Source organism: Dromiciops gliroides, chromosome 2, assembly GCF_019393635.1.
Source record: "Dromiciops gliroides isolate mDroGli1 chromosome 2, mDroGli1.pri, whole genome shotgun sequence".
Taxonomy (NCBI): Eukaryota; Metazoa; Chordata; class Mammalia; order Microbiotheria; family Microbiotheriidae; genus Dromiciops; species Dromiciops gliroides.
Window position 1 is genome coordinate 564622381 of NC_057862.1, and position 24011 is coordinate 564646391.

At 37.7% G+C, this 24011-nt stretch overlaps 1 protein-coding gene and 1 pseudogene across 3 annotated transcripts in view; one reads left to right on the top strand and one right to left on the bottom strand.

Moving 5' to 3' along the window:
- Positions 1 to 24011, bottom strand: part of MACROD2 (mono-ADP ribosylhydrolase 2) — a 2303223-nt gene that overhangs the window by 929917 nt on the left and 1349295 nt on the right. The window lies entirely within an intron of this gene.
- LOC122742535 lies at positions 19435 to 20337 on the top strand (annotated as a pseudogene).

The following is a 24011-nucleotide window of genomic DNA, read 5'->3' on the forward strand; positions in this document are numbered from 1 at the left end:
TCTGATCTTTCTTTAGTTTTATTGAGGGTTTTTTTTTTATTAATGCCTCTGCTGCTTTCCAATCCTTCCTCCTATCCCCAATCCATAAAACCCTTTCTTGTAACAAAAGACAGAGTTAGGTCAAATAAATAACACATTAACCATTTCTGAAAGTCTATGAAGTATTCCATACCCATAGTTCACCACCTCTGTAGTAAGAGGAGAGGAATGTTTCTTTGCTAGTCCTCCAAAAAAAAAATCCCATCTTTATAAACTCAAATTTACCCAAGACTATTAGGAGTTAAGTATCTAAACTCAGGGTATGTGTCATATTTAGTGCCAACTTAGAGAAGCCTAGGTTCAGATATGTTCTTTGTGCCCATGACAAGCTTTACTGGAGCAACATTTTCATTGCATATATATCCCCCCACCCCAAGCTCCTGGAATTATAGATCTCCGGTAAATAGAAGCTTTGGCTTGATTAAGTTGAGGGAACACAAGTGTTATTTCATTATGTGCACTTCCCAGATGATTCTGATGGATTTATTCAGTTATGTTAAATAATGCACGGCTTTACCAAGCAATGAAATTTCTCCCATTCCGCATAGAAAAGAAAATTAAAAATATTGCCCTAGCCCAGACAAAAACAGGCTGCCAGTGTCAACAATGCTGATAACAGACTACTCGATCTGTTAAATCTTTTCCAATTTTCTGAGGCTGTCATAATCAATTCCTTTTGAACTTTCAATTTTGCCTGATTAAGATCTTTGCTTTGGTATACCTGAAGTGACCTCAAATTCCATTCTATTATACAGAAATGATATTCCTCATTAGGCTGGGATGTGTCCATTGAGTGCCCAAAAATTTTTTTGATTTTTAATTGCTATTGCTGGGAAATAATATGCATCCCTCTGCTATTCCTCTTCCCCACACATAGGAGTTAGGAATGCCATGTATTTCAATCAGAAAATAACTTCGGAGAAGTGTTTCATTTATTTATAATTTAAAATGATGCTACTGGAAAAGTTTAGAGAAACGAATGGTTTCTTTTTCCAAACATGACAATTAATGCAATAATCAGCATGTGACAAGGCCCCTGCAGCAGCATGAGGGGAAAGAGAGGCTTAAAAGAAAGGCAGAGCTACTTTTTTTTTTTTAACAAAGCTATTAGGAAAAGACTTGATGTTTGCTAGACAATCATCTGAACCCAAATTCCTTCCTTTTCTTTTTTCTTTTCCCAAAGTAAAATTCTGTGGTATCTTCTTTAAAATTAACCACTTGCATAAAAATCGAATGAATGACTTCCCTGTATGGAATTTTCTAGAACAACCTGCTTATCAATTATACATGCACAAGTACAGTACTGTAATTTATGGAAGAATCACATTAACTTTAGTCTGCATGTGGCTCATTAATAATTCAATCAACTGTGATTCATTAGGTTTGAGATGCATTTTTTATCAAGACAAAACTCTGTCAGGCAAATAATCCTCTACCCATATTAAAATATTCTTTCTATCATTAGATTATTTAACACATCTTACAAACAAACTTCAAGTCTCTTTGAGAAGGGACTTGATAAAAAATGACTGACGTTTCTTTAAAGAAAAAGATGAAGACAAAGCTATCCATGCCATGTTTTGTCCTACTGTGTGCATTCCTCTTTGGAAAGTAGACCCTTATTATTGCTTCTTGGAGTAATTAAATATTCATCAACCTACCCTGTTTGTCACATGTTTTCAAGACAACAACATCCTCTGTTATCTTTAAGCAGAAAGCTAAAATATTTTGTCTCTATTTTCAAAGGAAAGAGAAATGACAGGGATGTATGATGAAGCCTTTTATGTAATCCACAGGTACAAGATAACCAGGGGCAGGATACACACTGGCTTTTCTGGCAAATCATTTCAAGAATAGAGCAATGCTGTCCAGGTAAGATGTTTTATTCTCTTCACTTTGTATATGAAGTCTCCTCTGAGAATTTAGCCAGCTTCATCAACAAGAATGCAGATGGTGATTTAGCAGCCCTGTTGGCATGGTATCAATTGAGTCAAAAAAGTCCCCAGCAAGTCTCATGGACCATGTGATACTGTCTGTGGCCAACCACATAAAGTCTCCCTTGAATTAGCCTCCCTTGACTGCCTCCTCTTCTTGATTTCTGGTCATCCTGCTTTGGTTTAATTTCTCTAGGAGTGTTCCTTTAAAAAAAAAAAAAGGAATCTGAAGTCACCATGGCAATGTGATACAGAATAGGGCCTTGTAGCCTTTCCCCCAAGGGCTCAACCAATGACCTCAACCTTGATCTTGAGCACATTTCTTTCTCTAAGGATAAGAAATCATTCAGCATTTTATATCAGCTCATATCACAGAACTCTCCAGAGCAAAGGCTGGCCAATTACATTCAATAATATCAGGTTGTGTGATGAGGGCTGCCACACACTAGGGATAACTTTGAACACTGAGCTCATTTGGCATAGCTGCCAACATCCCAATATGGAAAAGAACATCAGCACTTTACCCTTTAAAATTCACCAGTACTGGTTACAGGTCACTATTCAGAGGCACTGCAGAATTGCAATGCACAGAAACTGAATAGTTCTGAGAATCATGCCAATTGTAATTCTCAGGCAAAGCAATCACTGTGGTCTATCATCATAATGAAAGATCAGAAGGTACTTCATAAAATCCATTGACAAACGTGACAGATTATGTTGGGAAGTTCAACCAAAGGATATGATATGAAGTTTTGAGATCTATCATGCCAACAAACCCAAACTCAGGATTATACCCCATTCTCTTTTAGTTTCCTTCCCCCCCCCCAAGCATTTCCTCTTCACAATTCTCTTTTCCTATTAATGGTACCACTATTCCTATAATTACCTTGCTGGAACACTCTGCATTACATTACATTCCTTCTCTTCCTTACCCCAACATGCAGTCTGTTGACAAGTTCTACTGATTTACAATTGTCCATCCCATCTATTTACTACTTCTCAATTCTATGGACACCACTCTAGTAGGCCTTCATTATCCCTCACCTGAATGATCCCTCTAGTTCCCCAGCTTCTTCTTTCATCTCCAGTTTCCTTACCTTAATCTATCATACATAGTACTGCCAAAATGATCTTCCTAAAGTACATTTCTTGGGTCAGCTAGGTGGTGTAGTGGGTAGAGCACCAACCCTGGAGTCAGAAGAATCTGAGTTCAAATTTAGTGTCAGATACTTACTAGCTGTGTGGCCCTGGGCAAGCCATTTAAACCTGATTGTCCCCAAAACAACAACAACAACAACAACAACAACAACAACAACAACCTGAAGAGCATTTCTCCTCATTTCATTCTCTTATTCAAAAATCACTAATAAGTTTCTAGTGCCCATAGAACTGAATCTATTTTCCATCATATTTTACTGAAGGCTTTTTATGGTTTTGCCCCAAGCTACTTTTCCAGCCTTTTCTTCTAATAATCAGCTTCACCTGTCCTATATTCTAGCCAGCCTGGGTCACTGGAATTTCCTGGTTCTTTGCTTTTTCTTATGCTTTGGGGCCAAAGTCAATCAATTCAGCTAAATGATTTGAGTTGATTTTGTAATAAAATAAAACCACAGTAAAAAAAAATCCTCATTCTTTCCAACCAGTCCTTTTCTTAGTCTATCCATACCAAGAAAAGATACTATTATTTCTGAAAGATTTCCAAAGTTGTGCTTATCTTTTCCATAAAAGAAGGTACTCACTTGCTTTAAATCTTCTGTTTCACCCTACACAACCTGATCACAATCTCTTTTTTAATATTCAGTGGACATTACTCCCCCTTCCACACTCTACTACCTAACCAAACTGGTCTTTTCTCTGTGTCATATGACATTCCATCCTTCAGTGTAATTGCAGTTGTTCTGGTTGTCCTATATGCTTGAAATATATTACCACCTTATTCCTATCTCATAGACTCTCTCTCCTTAATGCACAATTCAGCATTATCTTCTGGATGAAACCTTCCCTGTATTTCAAAATGCCAATGCTCTTCCTCCCAAACCACCTCATATTTTACTACTTTATAGATATATTTAACTACTTGTCTATTATATAGATATGTGTGAATTTTTCTCTTCACATTATACTATATATGAGATATAGCTTTACATATATACTTATACCTATATATTTGTATTTATATACATACATATATACATATGTGTATATATACACATATATTGTGTATATATACATATTTTATAAATATACTTGCTTCCTACTTCTATCACTACCTCTGAATAAAAGCTTATAGAGAAAAAGCATCATTTCATTTTTTTGTACTTGTGTTCCCAGTGCCTAGCACACAGTAGGAGCCTGGCCTAACACAGAGTAGGCACTTAACAAACACTTGTTAAATGATTTTTAAATGGAGACAGGGAGTCTCTGTAAACTAGCTAATTGCCATGCACATATTGCATACTGTCACAAAATACTCATATGACCAACATTTACACTGAAGACAGACAAAATGTGTTCGATCTTGGAGTCTTAACAATAATGATATATTAGCTCATGCCCCTATACATAAAGTCTCCTCCTGATGAACAGCTGAATTTGACTCACTGCTAAGATATGTATGTGCATCCCCTCACTAGCTAGCAACCAAAAAATTAATCAGTATTCTGAACATAAATATATTTACAAAATATATAAAGATGTAAATTAAGCTAAGACCCAAGCCCAGAGACAAGGAAAAAATTCATAACTTCAATAAGGCAGTCCACACAAGATATGTAAGTTTGGAGTTTCTTCAATAGAGACTTTGTTGATCTCCCTTCTCAGTCCAGCCTAATGTTGCAATGGTGCCCATTGATCTTACCTTGGGTTTCCTAAGCTAAGCTTAATACCCACTGTTATTGCTCCTGCTACTGACGGTGCCCACCCTCACTTCATTGGACATCTTTCCCAGATATATGTATGGCTTGCCTTCCTACTCTCTGTACCTTCTTTCTCTTTCTCACAGTTCTTGTTCAGTGGATCTCCCCCATGGGCATCAGTACACAGAATTCCACAAAATGATTTTCACCTTTTGTTACCATATCTACTGCTACACTTATAAGATTATAGAGCTGACTATAAAAGGAACCTTAGCAGTCATTGAGCATAATCCGCTTATTTTGCAGATGAAACAAACAAAAAAAAAACCCTCAATAACAACAACAAAAACAAACTGAGGCCCAGAGAGGTCAATTGCCTTGCTGGTATAAAACACAATCAAATGCTTGACTAGGGCAGTATCTGAACACAGGTATTCCTGAATCCAAGTCTAGCCTCCTATGCATTACACTATACTGCCTATCGAAAGTGGCAAGACTCTAGCAACATTGCTTGCCTTTATTCATCATGAATCCATTTGTGACAAGTCTACCCACTATAGGGACTGATGCTTAAAATCAACCATAACAAATATATTTGATTTGATATGATTGATTAATATAACAATCTATTCAACAAACGAATCAAACACTGAAGTATCTAAATGTATGGTTTGAGGAAAAGTGGAACTAGGATATTTAGAATTAAAAAAAGAATTCCTATTTGGAGAAAAAAATGAGAGGTTAGCAGAGATTGATGCTGTTATTAAGATAAAAAGAAGCATAGGAATTTCTAAAGTGTCCAAATTCATAATATTTCTTCATAAAGAACTTTCTTACTCAGTTTTAAAACAAATCCAAACATATTTCCAGCATCCCCTAGAAAATGTGAAAAATAGCCCTGCTGCCTGAATTCATTCATCAATTTTGTAGTTATCAAAGATACAGTTTGTTCCATTTCTACACCAGTTCTCAAGAGGCTCAAATAATGAGGCCAAAAGACAGCAGCAAATATGAGTGGATCTTGGACCAGGTTATGACTGATACCAAAACATCAGAGGAGACAGCAAATCCCCCAAGCAAAGTAATTTTTAGGAAGTGGGGAAGATATATACCCATCAGGCAAATTCCCACTAAAGTCTGAGTCACTGAGTGACTCATATGCTCTTGACCAACTGAGAGCATCCTTCCCCCAAAGCATCCTTCCATAAGTTGGGGGCAATGATGCCATATGTCACATTAATGAAACCTCTGAGCCTAAGGTGCCTACACTTTGCTCTGATTAATGAAAGGCATGCTGTGAATGATACAAGTGATTAACTGCATAAATAACGATGAAGGTAGGCTGCAGTTCGATTGGATTCTGGAACAAATTCATATCCTCCTAAGTTTCCTGTTATATGGCAACCCAGAGCCCTGTTATGTGGTAGCACAGAATTTATCTGCTGAAAATGGACTTATTTTACTGTGTACCACAATAATGCATAAGTAACAGCTTAGGTACGAACATGCACCTTTCCAACACTTACTTATCTGCCTAAACGTCTCCTCCCAGCAACCACAGTAGGGAAAGAAGGAAGGAAGGAAGGAAGGAAGGAAGGAAGGAAGGAAGGAAGGAAGGAAGGAAGGAAGGAAGGAAGGAAGGAAGGAAGGAAGGAAGGAAGGAAGGAAGGAAGGAAGGAAGGAAGGAAGGAAGGAAGGAAGGAAGGAAGGAAGGAAGGAATTCAAATTTTGGAAAAATGAAGTTTTTTTGGAGGAAATTCTCAAAGGGGATTTGTAAATGTATGTGAATGAATACACCCTGAGCCTGTCTTTTTTATTTCCCAATACATTTTCATTTTGGCAAATATATTTTCTTCTATAAACAGGATACTAACTAAATAGGGATCTGGTTTTTTGAATCATTCATCTGTCCTGCTACCTTTGTTATCACCCAAGCTTTTGGACAAGCAGATTGTTTTAATACTTTTTTATCTCTTTTTTTCTGCACCTGTGATTTCATTGGTATTGGAAACTCCTAGTGAGATAGTTTCCTATAACAATGAAGACCAGCAACTGTTAGATAATTTAGAATCTTTTTCCCATTAAAAAAAAATTCTAATCTTAACAACCTCAACTAAAATGAACCTTTCCCCATACATAATAAAACAGAGAATTGTACATGAAACAATGAAACTCTATTACATAACAGCTTGGGTTTTTTTTTTCATTTTTCTTTTTAAAGTATATGATAAATTTAACATGCTAATTTCCAAGTTTTCCTGCTTGTCTGTATTTCCATTTGGTTTTCCTTTTGTTTTCTTCTTTATACTTCAAACATATGATTCAGGGACCCTCTTTCTCAATGTCTCTCTGTCTCCATCCCTCTGTCTCTGTCTCTCCCCATTCCCCTTCCCCCTCCTTCCAGCCCTCCCTCTGTCTTTCTCTCTGTGTCTCTGTCTTTGTCTCTTTCTCTCTATTTCTGTCTCTCTGTCTCTCTCTTTCTCCCCCTCTTCCTCCTTCCCTCCTTCCATCCCTTCTTCTGTCTTTGTCTCTTTATCTCTCTCTGTCTCTTTTCTTCCCTCTCTCCTTTCCTCTCTTTTAGCAAGCCTATAAATCGGTCATTTCTTCTGCACTACTCCACCTTCCTTAAAACAGTGGGGGGGGAGGGGGCAGTGAGTCTTTTCAATAAATTCAAGAAAAACAAACAATCACATTGACTGACTTTGAAAAGAAAATGGATTGCAGCTTATGGTTTTAGAGAGTTGTTGGGTGTGGGGCACATAGGAGTTAAGTGACTTGTCCAGAGTCACACAAATAGTTTGTATGTGTCAGAGGAAGATTTTTAAACCTAGATCTTCTTGACTTTGCTACAAAAATCAATGAGGTAATCATTTCCCAGATAGTTGGAACTATTTATTAGATAGATACTACATTTAGCCAGTAGAGTTTGATCCATAACCCTGAAAAAGATATAAGAAGTTCTAAGATACTGTTCAGGTTGATATTTTAAAGGAATCCTGGTGAAGCAATACTTAAGCATCCTTATGAATTGTCACTCACCAAGGGGCAGAAACTAAGAACACACAGAATAGTACTTGTAAGAAAGGCAGACTGTTTAAACTGGTGAATGTTGCACTCATTTTCAAGAGCAAAGAGAATTAACTTCGTGCCCTATGGTTCAGTTCTGGGATTTATTTTAGGGTAACTCAAGAGTTATTGAGGATCAATACCAAAAAGCACCTTTTATCTACTCCAAAATGCTCTGATATATAAGTACATTCAAAGCTTTTGGGAGCATAAAGAGTTGAGAAAATTCTCTCTCCTACCAGGTTTTATTGATAGGCAAATAAATGAAAGCTAATAAGACTTCATGGAAATAGGAGGGTCATCACTCATCTAAACTACTAACCACTGGATATTGGTTGAGGTCCTTTTATGTATTTGGAGATAGATTAGGTAGTTGGGGACAATACAAAGAATTTTTGGAAATGACTATCAAGAAAACGATATCATTTATTTGGAAAACATGAAAAATATAAATGAAAGATGAAAAATGAAAAGGTGCAAAAGGTTGAATGTCTAAAAAATAGTACAAAGTGAAATTCTGGAAGAAATAAGATAAAGAAGAAATCCCTGTGTTCTGAATGATCAGGAAAGATTTACTAAAGAAGGTTGAACTTGTGCTGGTGCTTCAAGGATGGGTTTGATTTACACATGGATAATGGGGTGAGGGGGAGACCAGTGTAAAAGGAAAATATCATTCTACAACTATAACTAAAGTCTGTCTCTGAGATTCATCTCAGATAATATATTGAGTAAAGTGGTGAAAGTCTCAAGGCTTTTCATTAACCAACAAAAAAGTAAGAGCAATTTTGAGAAATATCTCAGTTTTATGGTACACTAGCTGATGTCAATTTTGATAATTAAAACTAAACAAAACAAAAATCAATGAGACAATTATTTCCAAGAGAATTGGGATAATTTATTAATGACATGTAACTCTTGACCAAATGGAGTAATAAAGCATAAACCTGGAAAACACATTTCTGAAATTCTCTTCAAGTTACTATTTTAAAGTAATTACAGTAAACTGGCAGGGAAAAGGGCAACATAGGCAATGCAAAGTAAAAGGGGAAAATGTAAAAGGAAACCAAATTAAGATCAATCACAAATATCTGTCTTGATTCTGGTCAACAACAGATGAAAAACAATGCCCTCTTTTTAGTAGAAACCTATCCAAAAGTAAAATAGTAAGTGGTAAAAAGGGCATAAAGGTAATTCATATCTTCTTGTGATCAATATGGGACATATGCAAATAATACAAATATAGAAAGCCAAATATCAACTTCATTTTTCAATGTTATGTTTTTTAAATTTTATTTTTGGTTGATGAAAATCTATTTTCTCTCCCTTCCAAATCGCTCATAATAGGAGAAAAAAGAAAGAAAAACTCTTAGAACAAATCTGTAATGCATCTTTTTTGTAAGATTGGGTCTATATTTCATTCAAGCTAGAAGTACAATTACCACTCATGTACCTAATTCCACTGATTGGCACCATGAGAGCTTTGGCCCCTTAGGCAATCTGGTGGTCCCCATATAGGGCTTCATCATATTGATTCCAGGGTCGATTCAGATATTTGATCAATTTAGGCCTACTGAAGCTCAGAACTCCTGAACTCAGGTGATGTATCAGCCTTAACCTCTCCTGAAGCCAGGAACTTCAAGCTTGAGTTATAAAAAGGACAATCTGCAAATTTACAAAGAAAAAAAAAGGAAGAAGAAATTATGATAAAGGGAAATTCAGGGAGAAAGATTAGAATTACTTATAATAAGGTTAACATATTTCACTTGCAACATCAAACCACAAATCACAGAATCTTAAGAGTTTTCTAGTAGTAATGTATGGCTATAAGAGTTAGTCTTTATGAAAAGGTGAGCACTGCAGAATTGAACCTTTTGAATTGTGGTGCTGGAGAAGACATTTGAGGATGCCTCAGATATCAAGGAGATCAAATCAGTCAATACTTAAAGAAATTAATTCAGAGTATTAATTTGAAGAACAAATAACAAAGTTGAAGCTTAAATATTTTGGCCACATAATAAAAAAGACAGGATTTATTGGAAAAGATCCTAATGTTGGGAAAGATTAAAGGAAAAAGGAGAAGGGGATGGCAAAGATGGATAGATAATATCATGAACATGAACTTGGACAGATAGTGGAGCATAGAAGGACCTGGTGTTCTATGGTCCATGAGGTCACAAAGAGTCAGAGATGACAGAATGAGTGAACAACAACAAGAGTTAGAAGCGAACTCAAAAGCTGTCTTTTGCAATTCATATATAAACAAGAATCCTCTTTATAATATGAGAGTCAATTAGCTATAAAGTTTTCACTTTAAGGGTTTTACTGAGTGGGGACTTACCACCTCATTGGGCAATGTAGTCCACTTCTGTTAGATTATGTAAATGTTAATTATGACCATGGTCAAACAAAATTGTATATCAATTTAATAACTGTATATCATGCCTTGGAGAGAGTATGGTATAGTCTCTAGATTGCTATACAAATATGGGTTCAAATCTTGCCTTCAACATTAAATATCTGTGACAGTGGTCACAAATATTGAAAGATAAAATTGAAATTCCATGTTACAACTACATTCCCAGCTATTTGAAGAATCACTGCTGATAAATCAATTCCTATAAACTCAACCAGCATCCAGACATTCTGATTCCAGAGAAAGATGGTGATATAATTCAAGACTATTTAATGCAATCTGAAAATAGTAAGGTGACTCTTTTAAAATCACAGACATACACAGCATGTGTGCAAATTAAATCACTTATCCCCTTGAAGGCAAAAATTATAGATTTTTAGTGTTATTATAATAGATAAGATAAAACATAAACCACTCCCAATCTACAAATACAATTAAGCACCACATTTGATTAGCAATTAGTCTCATTAACATTCCTTGGAGATTAATTTGTTTCACCATATGTCCTTCATAAGAGTAGTTTTTAGTCTGATTTTTTTAAAAGCTAACTCAACACACCATAAGCTATAGTCAGAGAGTGAATATAGAAAAAAAACTAATATGATGATATTAATATGTCTTTCACCTACCACAAGTAAAACATACTCTTTTACATATTTTCAAGTAGTGGAAATAAATTTGTTCTCATCCATCCATCCATCTGCATACATATACAGATGGTTGTACATACTTATGGATGTATACGTGAATGAGTACAAATGAGTATCTATATATTTATATCTCTATCTCTATATTTTTATCTAGCAAAATATTAGATTAATATGTATAGCTACATGCCCACAAAGAGGTCAAACCACATATCTTTGATTCTTCCCTCTTCATCACTGCCCTTTCGCAACCCCCATCCAATCAGCTGCCATGTCCTATCAATAGAACCTTTGAAAACCTCTTCCTTCTGTCCTATCCTTTTCATTATTACTGTTACCATTCTAGTTCATCTCATTATCAGTTTATTATTAGGCTATCATAAAAGCCTCCTAACTTATCCCTCCACTTGGAGTCTTTCTTCCTTCTCCAATTCATCCTTCACACCGCTGACCAAATCAGTTCCCTGTTCCAAAAGTCTAATAAGTGCTTTTAAAATTGAACATAAAAGTTCTTCATTACCTATTAAATACAATAACTTCTCAGTGCAACATTCAAGGGCCTCTGTGACTTAGTTCCAGTTTATCTTTCCAGTATTCCTCACTTTCTCTTCATGTAGTCATCAAAGTGGCTTCATATAGTAAATATAGGGGCGCAGCTAGGTGGCACAGTGGATAAAGCACTGGCCTTGGATTCAGGAAGACCTGAGTTCAAATCTAGCCTCAGACACTTGACACCTACTAGCTTTGTGACCCTGGGCAAGTCACTTAACCCTCATTGCCCCACCAAAAAAACAAAAACAAAAACAAAAAAGTACTACCATATAGTGAATATAACATTAGGTTTAAGATCAGTAAATCCTAAATTTAAATTCAATTTCAGATGCTAATTTGCTGTGTCTCTTTGAGGAATTCCTTTACCCATATATAGTATACATTTTATCATCTATAAAATGAGGATGATGGTAATAGCACCTACTTCAAAGAGTTACTATGTAGGTAGCTGGGTGGTGCAGTGGAGAGATCACCAGTCCTGGAGTCAGGAGGACCTGAGTTGAAATCCAACCTCACATACTTACTAGCTGTGTGATTGGACTGGTCACTTAACCTGTTTGCCTTAATCTACTAGAGCAAAGCTTCTTAAACTGTGGGTCACATAACTGAATATGAGAGTTGTGAAAAATTTGCCAACAGTAAAAGGTTACCAATACCTATACCTATTATATATACACCTATATACCTGAGGTCACATAAAAATTTCTTGGGTGAAAAGGGGTTGTGAGTGGAAAAAGTTTAAGAAGTCCCGTACTAAAGAAGGAAATGGAAAGCCATGCAGTATCTTTGCCAAGAAAACCCCATGGACAGTATGGTCCACAGAGTCATGAAGAGTCGGACACAAGTGAAGAACAGCTAGAGCTTATGCTCTGCTGGCATAGCCTTCAAGAACCAAGGGTCACTTTTATGCCTCAGTGAGGCATTAGAATAGGAATTTGGAAAACTGACTAACTTCAAGATTCCTATGAAAGTAAAATCCCATATTTTTAACACTAATACCCTGCCAATATTGCTTTATGAGATCAAGCATAACTGCCTCTACAAAACTAAAAGTGATATCCCACAGAGGGAAATGGAGATCCATTTGGTAAATGTGAGTGGGTGGCAATGAACAACCCATGAGGAAGTCTGGAAAAACAACTGGGGTAGAAGGCATCCCCAAAGCATTTTCTGTGAGATTACTCATGTATCAAGAAAAAGGGGGTATCAGGTGGAAAGCTAGGGTACTCCCTCAAAATGTAAGGAGAAATTGAGGAAGGCTTCCAACATGGGGGTATGGAGCCATCTTGGGGGGGATATGGACAAGAGTCATACAAGATAGGCAGACATCAGTAGGTTGTACTCTGTGTCTTGAGAGGGCACACTGAAATCAGTAAGTTCACAGATCCATTTAGTTACTCATATGGTACTACTACATAGGGGTTGCTTGATGTGTAATAAACAAGTGCACCTAGAAGGGTGCTCTGTTCAAAAATTTCTATTCCACATATTGTGCCTTTGAAGATTAATTGGGGTGAATTAGGTCATCTTTTAAAGGACCACCAGGAGCATCAGTCATTCACACCTTTATATGAATTACCTTCTTCAAACAATCACATCAACACTTAGCTCTCATCAGCAGCATTTGAAAAACAAAATTTGTTGGATTTTTGTGGGAAAATGTTGTGTAATTTTGTAGTATGTGACACTTCAGAAGGTAAGATGGGGATAAGCTTTGGGACAGAATTAAGATATAGGGTACCTGGTGCAGGGGAAAAGAGGTAAGCAAGTAGGGAGGCAGAGAAGTAATTGGAACACACATGCCTACTTTTGTAATTTAGTTTAGGGAGAAAGAAAGAAAGAAAGAAAGAAAGAAAGAAAGAAAGAAAGAAAGAAAGAAAGAAAGAAAGAAAGAAAGAAAGAAAGAAAGAAAGAAAGAAAGAAAGAAAGAAAGAAAGAAAGAAAGAAAGAAAGAAAGAAAGAAAGAAAGAAAGAAAGAAAGAAAGAAAGAAAGAAAGAAAGAAAGAAAGAAAGAAGGCTCCATACCCCCATGTTGGAAGCCTTCCTTGATTTCTCCTTACATTTTGAGGGAGCACCCTAGCTTTCCACTTGATACCCTCTCTCTACATTCTCTGGCCTTGTTATTTTCTCATCTTCTTTGGGTTCAAGTTTCATCTCTCTCCAGTACACATGGGTGCTAAATCTATACATCCTATCCTGGGCTCTCTCCTTTACTGTCCCACACTGCCAAATGCTTGCTAGAGATCCCCATCTACACATCTCACTGGCATCTCAAACTCAGCATGTTCAAAACCAGAACTCATTCTATTTCTCCCTAAATCCATCCATTCTCCAAACTTTCTTATTTGTATTAAAGGCATCTTTACTTTTCCAGTCATCCAGATATATAACTTTGGCATTAACTTTGGGTCTTCCCTTTCCTTCACAATTCAGTGTCTAATCAGTTGTCAAGCCTTCTTTAATCTACCTCCACAACACTTTTTGAATCTTTTCCCTTCCCTCTTTTTGAAGAACTACCATAATAGTTCAAGACCTAACCACTGGAATTATTGTAATAACCTCCTAATTTGTTTCCCCTACTTCCAGGTTCTCTATTTACAACCTCTCTTCAATCTAGCTGTCAGAGTAATTTTCCTAAGGCACTAGTATGACCATGTTTTATCCCTGCCACAAAAACTCGAAAAGGCAAATTCCTTAGTCTGATATTTAATGCTCTCCCAAATCTGCCTATGACCTACTTTTTTCACATTAGTTGCCTTGATGTACATTATGATGGAATAATTACTAACTATTCCCCAAACTTGATATTCCATCTCCCAACTTGGTATTTGTACAAGTCTTCCCCATACGTGGAATAAACTTCTTCCGTATTTAAACCTCCCAGAATCTTTACCTTCCTTCAAGGTAAAGTTCAAACTCCACCTCCTCCATTAAAACTGACCTGATGCCTCCAGTTCTTAATGTTTGCTCCTGCATTGATTATTTTGTATTTATTTGTGAATATGCTATATCTTCCCTCCTCTATTGAAATCTAACTTCCTTGAAGAATATGATCTATTTTTGCCTTTCTATATCCAGGTTCTATCAAAGAGCTAGAAGTTAATAAATATTTGTTAGGTTGATTTGAATGGTGGATTACTTTGTACCAGTAATTACCCCCTTTGACTTCTTAATGGGGTGATACTGTCAGATACCAGAACCTACAAAAAGGAAAACCTCAGTATGTAAGGAGGTAATACAAATATAATTCTCAATGTATGATAATCATAGTTATTTACATTGGAAATTAGATAATGTTCATCCAGAAATATATTCTCATTGAGTCTCCTAAAATTAAAAAAATAAACAAAATTCATATATGTAGGATTATTCATTTCTATATATACGGGCTATCCCAAAAGCCTTGATGCAGTTTTAAGCTACTAAACTTAAAACTGCAATATGACTTTTTAGACAACCTGTATTTCTTTTAAATCTCAACAGCTCAATGCCAAAAAATGACAGTTTCAAATTTAAATTTGGCAAACTTTGCGTGGCAAACTCACCCACAATGCACTGAAATGATCCAAAATTTAGGGAAGTCAGTAACCCAGAAAGAAACTTTAGTTCTGCTTTTCCAATCTTAACATTATAAATTTTTATTTTTGTACCATGTATTCTTAGCACTATAAGTTCCTTATGTTTAAATATTCCAAATGCAGAAAGCTTAATTTTAGATCTAAAGGGACCCTGAAGTCTAACACTCTCATCTTCCAAACAGAGTGTTGGGAACAGAGAGGTTAAGTAATTTGCCTAAAATCACCCAGTGATTTAAAAGAAGAGATAGGATTGGAACCTGGATCTCTTGACTCCTGTTCCAATCCTCTTTCCATTAAAAGAAAGGTCTCTACTCACATACAGACACACAGAGAGCTACATATGACCTTTTCCCTAACTTCTTACTACTCATTCCAGCTTCTAAAGTAGTTCCTTCTTTTATCACTCACATATCCCACCAGGCTACATTCCTTTGGATTCCTCTATCATGCCAACAGAAACCTAATCATCCTGCAAATTACATCAAATTTGGTATTCATACCTCATCAGTTCCCTTTGCCCCTGAAGTCCCTCTGATTGGTGGACAGAAAAGAGAGTTCCTTTTAAAAATGCCAGTTAAAAAGAGTTCCCAGACTAGCAATTTCTTCATTTTCCATTTGGCTATATTCCTTTGGACTACTCTCTTATATCCTGACTCTCAGTACCTTCCTCTCCAACCCCTTTCAGTTCTCTTTTATTTGTAGTCTTCCCCCATTATACTATGTACTCTTTTTTTATGTCTTATTTTTATTTGTATTTCCAGAGCTTGCCACAGTGAAACATAGCACATAATAAATGCATATTGATTGAATGATATTTTGAACCTCTAGTAGGGTTACTTGACCTGGAAAACTGGTAAAGGAAAAGGAAGAGTATCAGATGATGAAGTGAAAACCTTAGAAAGACCAGCATGTAAGTAGAAGTTGAAGTATTTATTTGGGAATTACATACCCCATATAAAAAAAAGCAGCAGTTAAGGGATTTTACACACATATGATCACATAAACAGAATTGACTTTTGATTATCAGTCAGTCAGTAGATAAACCCATATGAGGACCCACCAAAGGACACAGGGAAAGAGCACTCAGGTAGGAGGAAAATCAGGAGAGAATGGTATCCTGAAAACCTGGAGAGAATAAAGTATCAAAGAGGAGAGAGTGATCAAAAGTGTCAGTGGTGGCAGAGCCAAGATGGTGGAAGATAGGCAGTGACTCCTTGGAGCTCTCCCCCAAATCCCTCCAAATCCCTTCAAATAATGCAATAAGACAATACCTGGAGCAGCAGAACACACAAAAGGACAGGGTGAGATTATTTTCCATCCAAAGATGTCTTAGAAGGTTGGCAGGAATGGGAGTGGAACCTAACTTTGAGGTAATGCCAACATAGTTCCAGGGCCAGGAAGGCTGCACCACAGAAAGAAACCTTCAGAGTCTCTGAATTGGCTATAGCACCAGCTTCTTCTGGAATTAAACTCAGTCTGGTGAGAGGGCTGAGTGGTTGGCAAGGAGGAGATTATGGGTCTCTGCTGGCGAATCAGGAAGCAGCCTTGAGTGGTGGCAGCCTAGGTGGGAGAGGGGCACAGGCCCACTGGAGCTATCAACCCAGGGAAACAAAAATTTTGTTTTCTGGTTGAAGAGCAAGTAGCCCTGGTGTTATTTACAGACCAAAGCACAGGCCAGGCAAATGAAGAACCTGCCACAACTTAAATTGTACCACCTGGTACCCCCTGAAGCTTGGGACAGTGCAGCTTGGAAGTAGTACCCCACTTTAAGAAGGAGTTACAAGTCAAGAAATAGGTGGGCAAGATGAGCAGACAGAGAAAGATGCAATCATAGAAAGTTTCTTTAGTGACAAGAAAGATCGAGGTGCATGCTCAGAAGAGGATAGCAATGTCAGGGCTCCTATATCCAAAGCCTCCAAGAAAAATATGAATTGGTCTCAGGCCAAAGAGGTGCTCAAAAAGGACTTTGAAGATAAAGTAAGAGAGGTACAAGAAAAAATGGAAAGAGAAGTGATATAGGAAAGTCAAGAGAAAAAATCAACAGCTTGAAAAGACAAATGGAAAAGCTCTCTGAAGAAAATAATTGCCTAAGAATTAGAATTGAACAAATGGAAGCTAACGAATTTATGAAAAACGAAGACACAACAAAGCAAACCCAAATGAATAAAAAATGGAGGGCAATGTGAAATAGCTTCTTGGAAAAACAGCTGACCTGGAAAATAGATCCAGGAGAGATAATTTTAAAATGATTGGAATACCTGAAAATCATGATCAAAACAAGAGCTTAGGCATCATCTTCCATGAAACTGTCTGGGAAAATTTGCCTGATATTCTAGAAACAGAAGGTAAGATAGAAATTGAAAGAATCCACAAATCACCTCCCGAAAGGGATCCTAAAAGGAAAACTCCCAGGAATATTATAGCCAAATTCCAGAGCTCCTAGGTCAAGGAGAAAATATTGCAAGCAGCCAGAAATAAACAATTCAAGTACTTTGGAGTCAGAGTCAGGATAGCACAAGATCTATCAGCTTCTACATTAAAGTACTGGAGGGCATGGAATGCAATATTCCAGAGGGCAAAGGAATTGGGATTACAACCAAGAATCACCTACTCAGAAAAACTAAATATAATCCTTCAGGGGGAAATTGGGACTTCAATGAAAAAGAGGACTTTCAGGTATTTGTGAGGAAAAGACCTGAACTGAAAAGAAAATTTGACTTTCAAATACAAGACCCTAGAGAAGCATAAAAAGGTAAACAGGAAAAAGAAATAAAGAAGGATATTAAAAGGTTAAACTGTTTACATTCCTACATGGGAAGATGATACATCTAACTCATAAGAACTTTCTCAGTATTAGGGCAGATGATAGGGATAAATTTAGACAGAGGGCACAGGGTGGGGGGGATTGATTATGAAGGGATGATATCTGTAAAGCATTTATTTTTTATAATTTTTTTGGTGGTGTGGTGAGGGTTGGGTGGCATGCCCAGGGCCGTACAGTGATTGAATATGTTGTGTCTAAGGCTGAATTTGGGCTCAGTTCTTCCTGGGTCCAGGGTGTTTCCTTTGTCCACTGTGTCACCTAGCTGCTCCATGATGACATCTTTAGGGTAAAATTGAGGGGTGAGAGGATTTCACTTGGGGAGGGGCAAGGGGAGAGGTAGAATGGGATGAAATTCTACATGAAAGTATCAGGAAAGGGCTTATGGAGTGTGTGTGTGGGGGGGGAGATGGGGGAGGAATAGGGCAGTGAATGAGCCTTACAATCATCAGAATTTGTTCAAAGACCTTGATCTCATCAGAGTTGACTCAATTGAGTAGAGTAATGTATCTAATCCTGCAGAAAAGTAGGAGGGGAAGGGGATAATGAGGGAAAGGTGAAAGAAGGGAGGGCAGATTAGGGGAGGGGGAAGTCAACAGCAAATCACTTTTGAGGAAAGATAGGGTGAAAGAAGATAGAAAATAGAGCAAATGTGGGGAAAGAAATAGGATGGAGAGGAAACAGCAATAGTAATTGTGAAAAAATGATAAAGCAGAGGCAAGAGTAATGTAAGATGATTGTGATTGATTGATTGATGGATTGATGATGATTGGATGAAGATGAGGATTGATTGATGAGGACTGACGAATGATTAATGATGATGATGATGAAAGGTATGGTACTTACTTTGCTGGGCTATTGTAAAGAAAATTGTTTGTCAGGTATAAGGTACTATATAAGTGGTATCTATTACTGTTGTTGCAAGAATAAACCTCATGGATTTATTGTAAGGAAATTTCTCTTTAAATTACTATATAAATGTAGTTTACTATGAAAAGAATGATGAGCAGGATACTATCAGAAAGACCTACATGAGCTCTTGTAATGTGAAATGTACTGTATACAAAATAACAGCAATTCTGTAAGATGATCTGCTGTGCATGACTTGCTTATTTTCAGCAATGCAAAGATCCAAGATAACTCTGAGGTCTTAGGAAAAATATAGTTCATCTACAAAGAGAGAACTGATGGTGTCTGAATACTGATTGAAGCATAATTTTTTGTTACTTCGTTCATCTGAAGTTTTCTTTTTGTCTGTTCTTTCACAACCTGGCTGATGTGGAAATGTTTTGCATGACTGCCCATATATAGCTTATATTTAATTGCTTGAGTTGGGGGGGGGGGGAGGGAGAGTGGAAGAGAATTTGGAACACAGTCAAAAAATTGATGTTGGAGGAGCCGTGCTGAGTACGCTTTTGCTGCCGACTCACCTCTCCCCAGCCTTGCCTTACCCCCCCTTTCCCCCGCTACCCTCCTCGGTCCCCCGCAGCGGTCGCCGATGTCAGGCCAGCAAGCAGCGCAGGGCGAAGATGAAGATCACCAACCGTCTGAGCCTGGAACCGGGCAAGGTGTTGAAGAAGAAATTCAGTAACCAGGAGATGTGTGTGGAAATTGGAGAAAGTGTCTGAGGAGAGGATGTCTACATTGTGCAGAGCAGTTGTGGCGAAATCAATGACAATCTGATGGAGCTCATCATGATCAATGCCTGCAAGATGGCCTCAGCAAGCCGAGACACCGCTGTTATCCCTTGTTTCCCTTATGCCTGGCAGGACAAAAAAGGACAAAAGCTGAGCCCCGATCTCAGCCAAGTTTGTGGTAAATATGCTGTCTGTAGCAGGAGCAGATCATATAATCACCATGGACCTTCATGCCTCTCAGATTCAGGGTTTTTTTTGATATCCCAGTGGATAACTTATATGCTGAGCCGGCTGTCCTGAAGTGGATAAGGGAGAACATTGCCGAATGGAAGACCTGTTGCTGTATCGTATCCCTTTATGCTGGCGGAGCTAAGAGTGACTTCAGTTGCAAGACTGAGTGAATGTTGACTTTGCTCTGATTCACAAAGAGTGGAAGAAGGCCAGTGAAATGGACCGAATGGTGTTGGTGGGAGATGTCAAGGACTGAGTAGCCATTCTAGTGGATGGCATGGCTGATACTTGTGGTACTGTCAGGCAGCAGATAAACTCCTGTCAGCTGGAGCCACCAAAGTCTACACCATTCTTACTCATGGAATTTTTTCTGGTCCAGCCATTTCTCGAATTAACCACTCCTGCTTTGAGGTAGTTGTCATCACAAACACAATACCTCAGGAAGACAAGATGAAGCATTGCCCCAAAATACAGGTGATCGATATCTCTAAGATCCTGGCCAAAGCCACCCGGAGGACTCACAATGGAGAGTCGGTCTACCTGTTCAGTCGTGTTCCTTTATAGTTGATGCTGCTTCTCACTTTGGAGGTTTTTCTTTGCTAAGCCAGTCATTATTTGGTATGGTACAAAAGTTCAGTAGAAATCCCTGCTTCTTCATCCTGCTCTCCACATTTTTGCTCACATCCAATTCCCTGAGACTCTGCTTTCTTATGTTAGTGGAAGTGAGCTTTCACTCTTAACTTTGGGTGGAGAGTGGGGCTATGCATCTACCACAGAAGTATAGGCAGAGGGGTGAGTGCCGGGATGGGAGGGAGGCCTGGGAAGGAGACAGGGCAGATGTACCATTATGCATGCAAACTTCAGCAGTTCTGGTTGGTTGGTTGGTTGGTTTAAAAATAAAAAATCTGCAAAGCCTACAAACTAAATTCTGCTAGTGTCAGGACATATCAAGAGCCCCAGACTACCCCAGCCATGGCATTCCTAGCTACCAAGTCAGCATTTCTTAAGCACCTGTTATATGTTGGACACTGCACTGGGATTATGAAGATAAGACAGTCCCTACACTCGTGGAGCTCACAAGACTCACAGCACATGGACAGCATTGAGACAGAAGAGCACTGAGAGAGGGTTTGGGGAAGACCACGGGGTACCTGGTGTCAGGAACCTGAAGACCTGCAGCCAGGTGGGAAAGCATTGTAAAGTTATGGGGTTGTTTGGGGCCAGCAGGATTTTGGCCAGGAGAGACTTACATATGTAGGAGTGAAGAGTGAAATCTGGAGTACTGGGGTGGGGTGGGTGGGGTGGGTAGGAGAGTTTTCTTCTTGTAATTGGCATTCCTTGGAATTAATGATGACTTGGGGCCACTTCTGTCATTGTGGCTTTGCCTTTGGCCAGATCTTCTCCAGATTCCAAATCACCAATGCATACAGCTGGAGGTTTTTCCCCTGAGCTGAGAAAATACTGGCTTTTGGTTATGTTCAGAACTATTTCTCTCCAGAAATTCCTCATTCAAATCCATGAGGCTCTAATTCTGAGCAGGGTGCATTTTTAATCCCTCCTTTAATTAAAAGTAATTGACCCTTGTTCATTGGTATATTTTGATATTTCTTTACTTCTTCATGTCCCCAAATCTAAATGAATTAGAGGAGAGAAAAATTTAGGCCTCAAGTGGAACACGAGTGCTCTTTCCTCTGGAGTTAAATACTCCTCTTTCTCCATGGGTGGCACCATGATGATATGGGCCCTGGAGGGAGGAAAAATGTCATCAAGCTAAGACTCGCTTTGATTCCAAGGTCAAATGTCTAACTGGCAATAGCCATTAACTTCTGACAACCTGGGAAGAAGGGTCTTAGAGGCTGCAGCACAGGCCTTTGTGCCTTGGTGTGCTCAGAGAATGAATGGGATTTTCTCAGAAGATAATATTGAATTAAGACTAACGGATGTGGATGGCAAGAGTTCATCGGACCTCCTGAGCTTTTTAGGCCTTAGTGCCATTGTTCAATTCTAAGAACTTCATTTGCACTGGGTGCCAGTAAATGTATGCTCCTGTTAAAAGGGAGTGTTCTAGAATTGTAAAAGGAGTTAGTCTGCAGTGAGTGCCAATGCTGGCATTTATCTCTGGCAGAAGGTTTGAGCAGATTCCTTGCTGCTCCAGCTGTAGTTTCCTGGCGCTTTGCTGCTGAGCCGTTAGACAGCATTGAACCAAAGTGAATGATATTGGCATTCCTATTCAACCATAAAACTTCAATGAAGGAATAAAACTTACTTTGAAAGCAAAAGAAAAAAATGATGTCAAAATTTGTATTTACATGTAATTTGGGACAATAAAATTCTAAAATTCTAAAATAAAAAGTGTCAGGGGCTTCCAAGAGCTCAAGGAGGATGAGGATTGAGAAAAGGCTACTGGACTTGGCAACTAAGACACCATTAGTAACTGGAGAGAGCAGTTTTATGGGATGATGAGGTCAGAAGCCAGATCATAAGATGATAGGAAGAGAAAAAGGGGAGAAACCTATTGTGGATGGTCTTTTCTAGGAGTTTAGCTACAAGGGGCTGATATTCAGCAGGGATAGGAAGATCAATTAAGATATGGGTGTGTTTATAGAAAGGTAGGAAATGAGCTGGTAGAGAGGGGGAAATTGAAAATAAGTGAGAGAGTTGGAGTGAGAGAGGGCAATTTATTGTAGTACATGGCCATTTATGACATTTTACAATGTCCAAACCTTAATTTGCATCTATCTTTTCTTTCAAGGAAAATAATCTTAGAACTGAAAAAGGCCACAACAAATGTGTAAAAAGGGAATTGAACCCCAAATAGTTGAGGATATTATTTTTTTAAAAAGATACACTAGCAATACTAAGTAGGTTCACATGTCCAAGACTAAATGAAATATATCACAGGGTCCTGAGAGAATTGGTTTTTTGCGATCACTGATGAGAACTGAGAATCACAATTTGGAATCACAGAGAAATTAAGAGAATGGGAAAGGTGATGTGTGGTAGAGTTTAGTTTTTTTAAAATACCAATTTCCCAAATCAGAAAAATAGTTTCTGGATGCTGGAGATCTTTATGACAATTCCAAGTAAAACTTCAGAACAGATTGTTAGACAACTGGTTAATACACACTCACAAAGAAAGGCAATGAATCTTCAAAGTCACAGTGAAGTCAATAAAGATGTCATTTGAGAAACTATATTAATTTCATTTTTTAATCTGTTTTTCTAAAATAGTAGGTTGGGGGAATGAGCATGTGGATTTATGGATCAAGCACTAGACTTGGAATCAGGAGACCTAGGTTCAAATTACACATCAGACATTTACTAGCTATGTGACCTTGGATAAGTCTTTTAACCTCTCATGGTTTCAATTTCCTTAACTGTAAAATCAAGCTATTATCTATGCTTTTTGTAAATCTATATAAATATAAATGTGTATTACCACTGAAATATATAGGATATTTAGCAAGGCCTTTTTAATATTTTTCTTGGTATCCTAATGGATAATTTAGAGAAATTTAGGCCAGATGGATTTCTAGATGGTTAACCAACCATAACTCAAAAGCCTTAATTAGCAAATTGATAGCAGTCTGAAGGAAGGTCTCTAGTGGAAGTTTACAGTAATAATAACAACATACCATATTTATAGATCCCTTTAAGGTTTATAAAGAGCTTTCCTCAAAGCACTGTAGAGTTCAGTATTTGGCCTTATCTAGTCCAACACTTTTTTTTTTTTAATTTTTAATTAATTAATTTATTTTTAAATTTTTTTTAGTGAGGTAATTGGGGTTAAGTGACTTGCCCAGGGTCACACAGCTAGTAAGTGTTAAGTGTCTGAGACCAGATTTAAACTCAGGTCCTCCTGACTCCAGGGCTGGTGCTCTATCTACTGTGCCACCTAGTTACCCCCAACATTTTTAACAACGATACAAGAGGCACACCTAAAATTTCCTGATAAAAAGGTGGAAGAGAAAGATAATACATCAAGAGATGTCCACAAGTGAAATGGGCAGTCCTCAATTCAACTCGATTAAAAAAAATCACTGCCTACAATATTTAAGATACTATGTACTAGCAATTCATATAAAAATACCAAAATGAAACATCTGTCTTGAGAAAGCCTGTATGAATGGGAGGGATATTTGTAGAGAATATAACATAGACCTAAATATCTATCTATCCAATCTATCTATCATCTCTATCAGCTAGGTATTACAGAGGATAGAGTGCTGGTCTGGAGT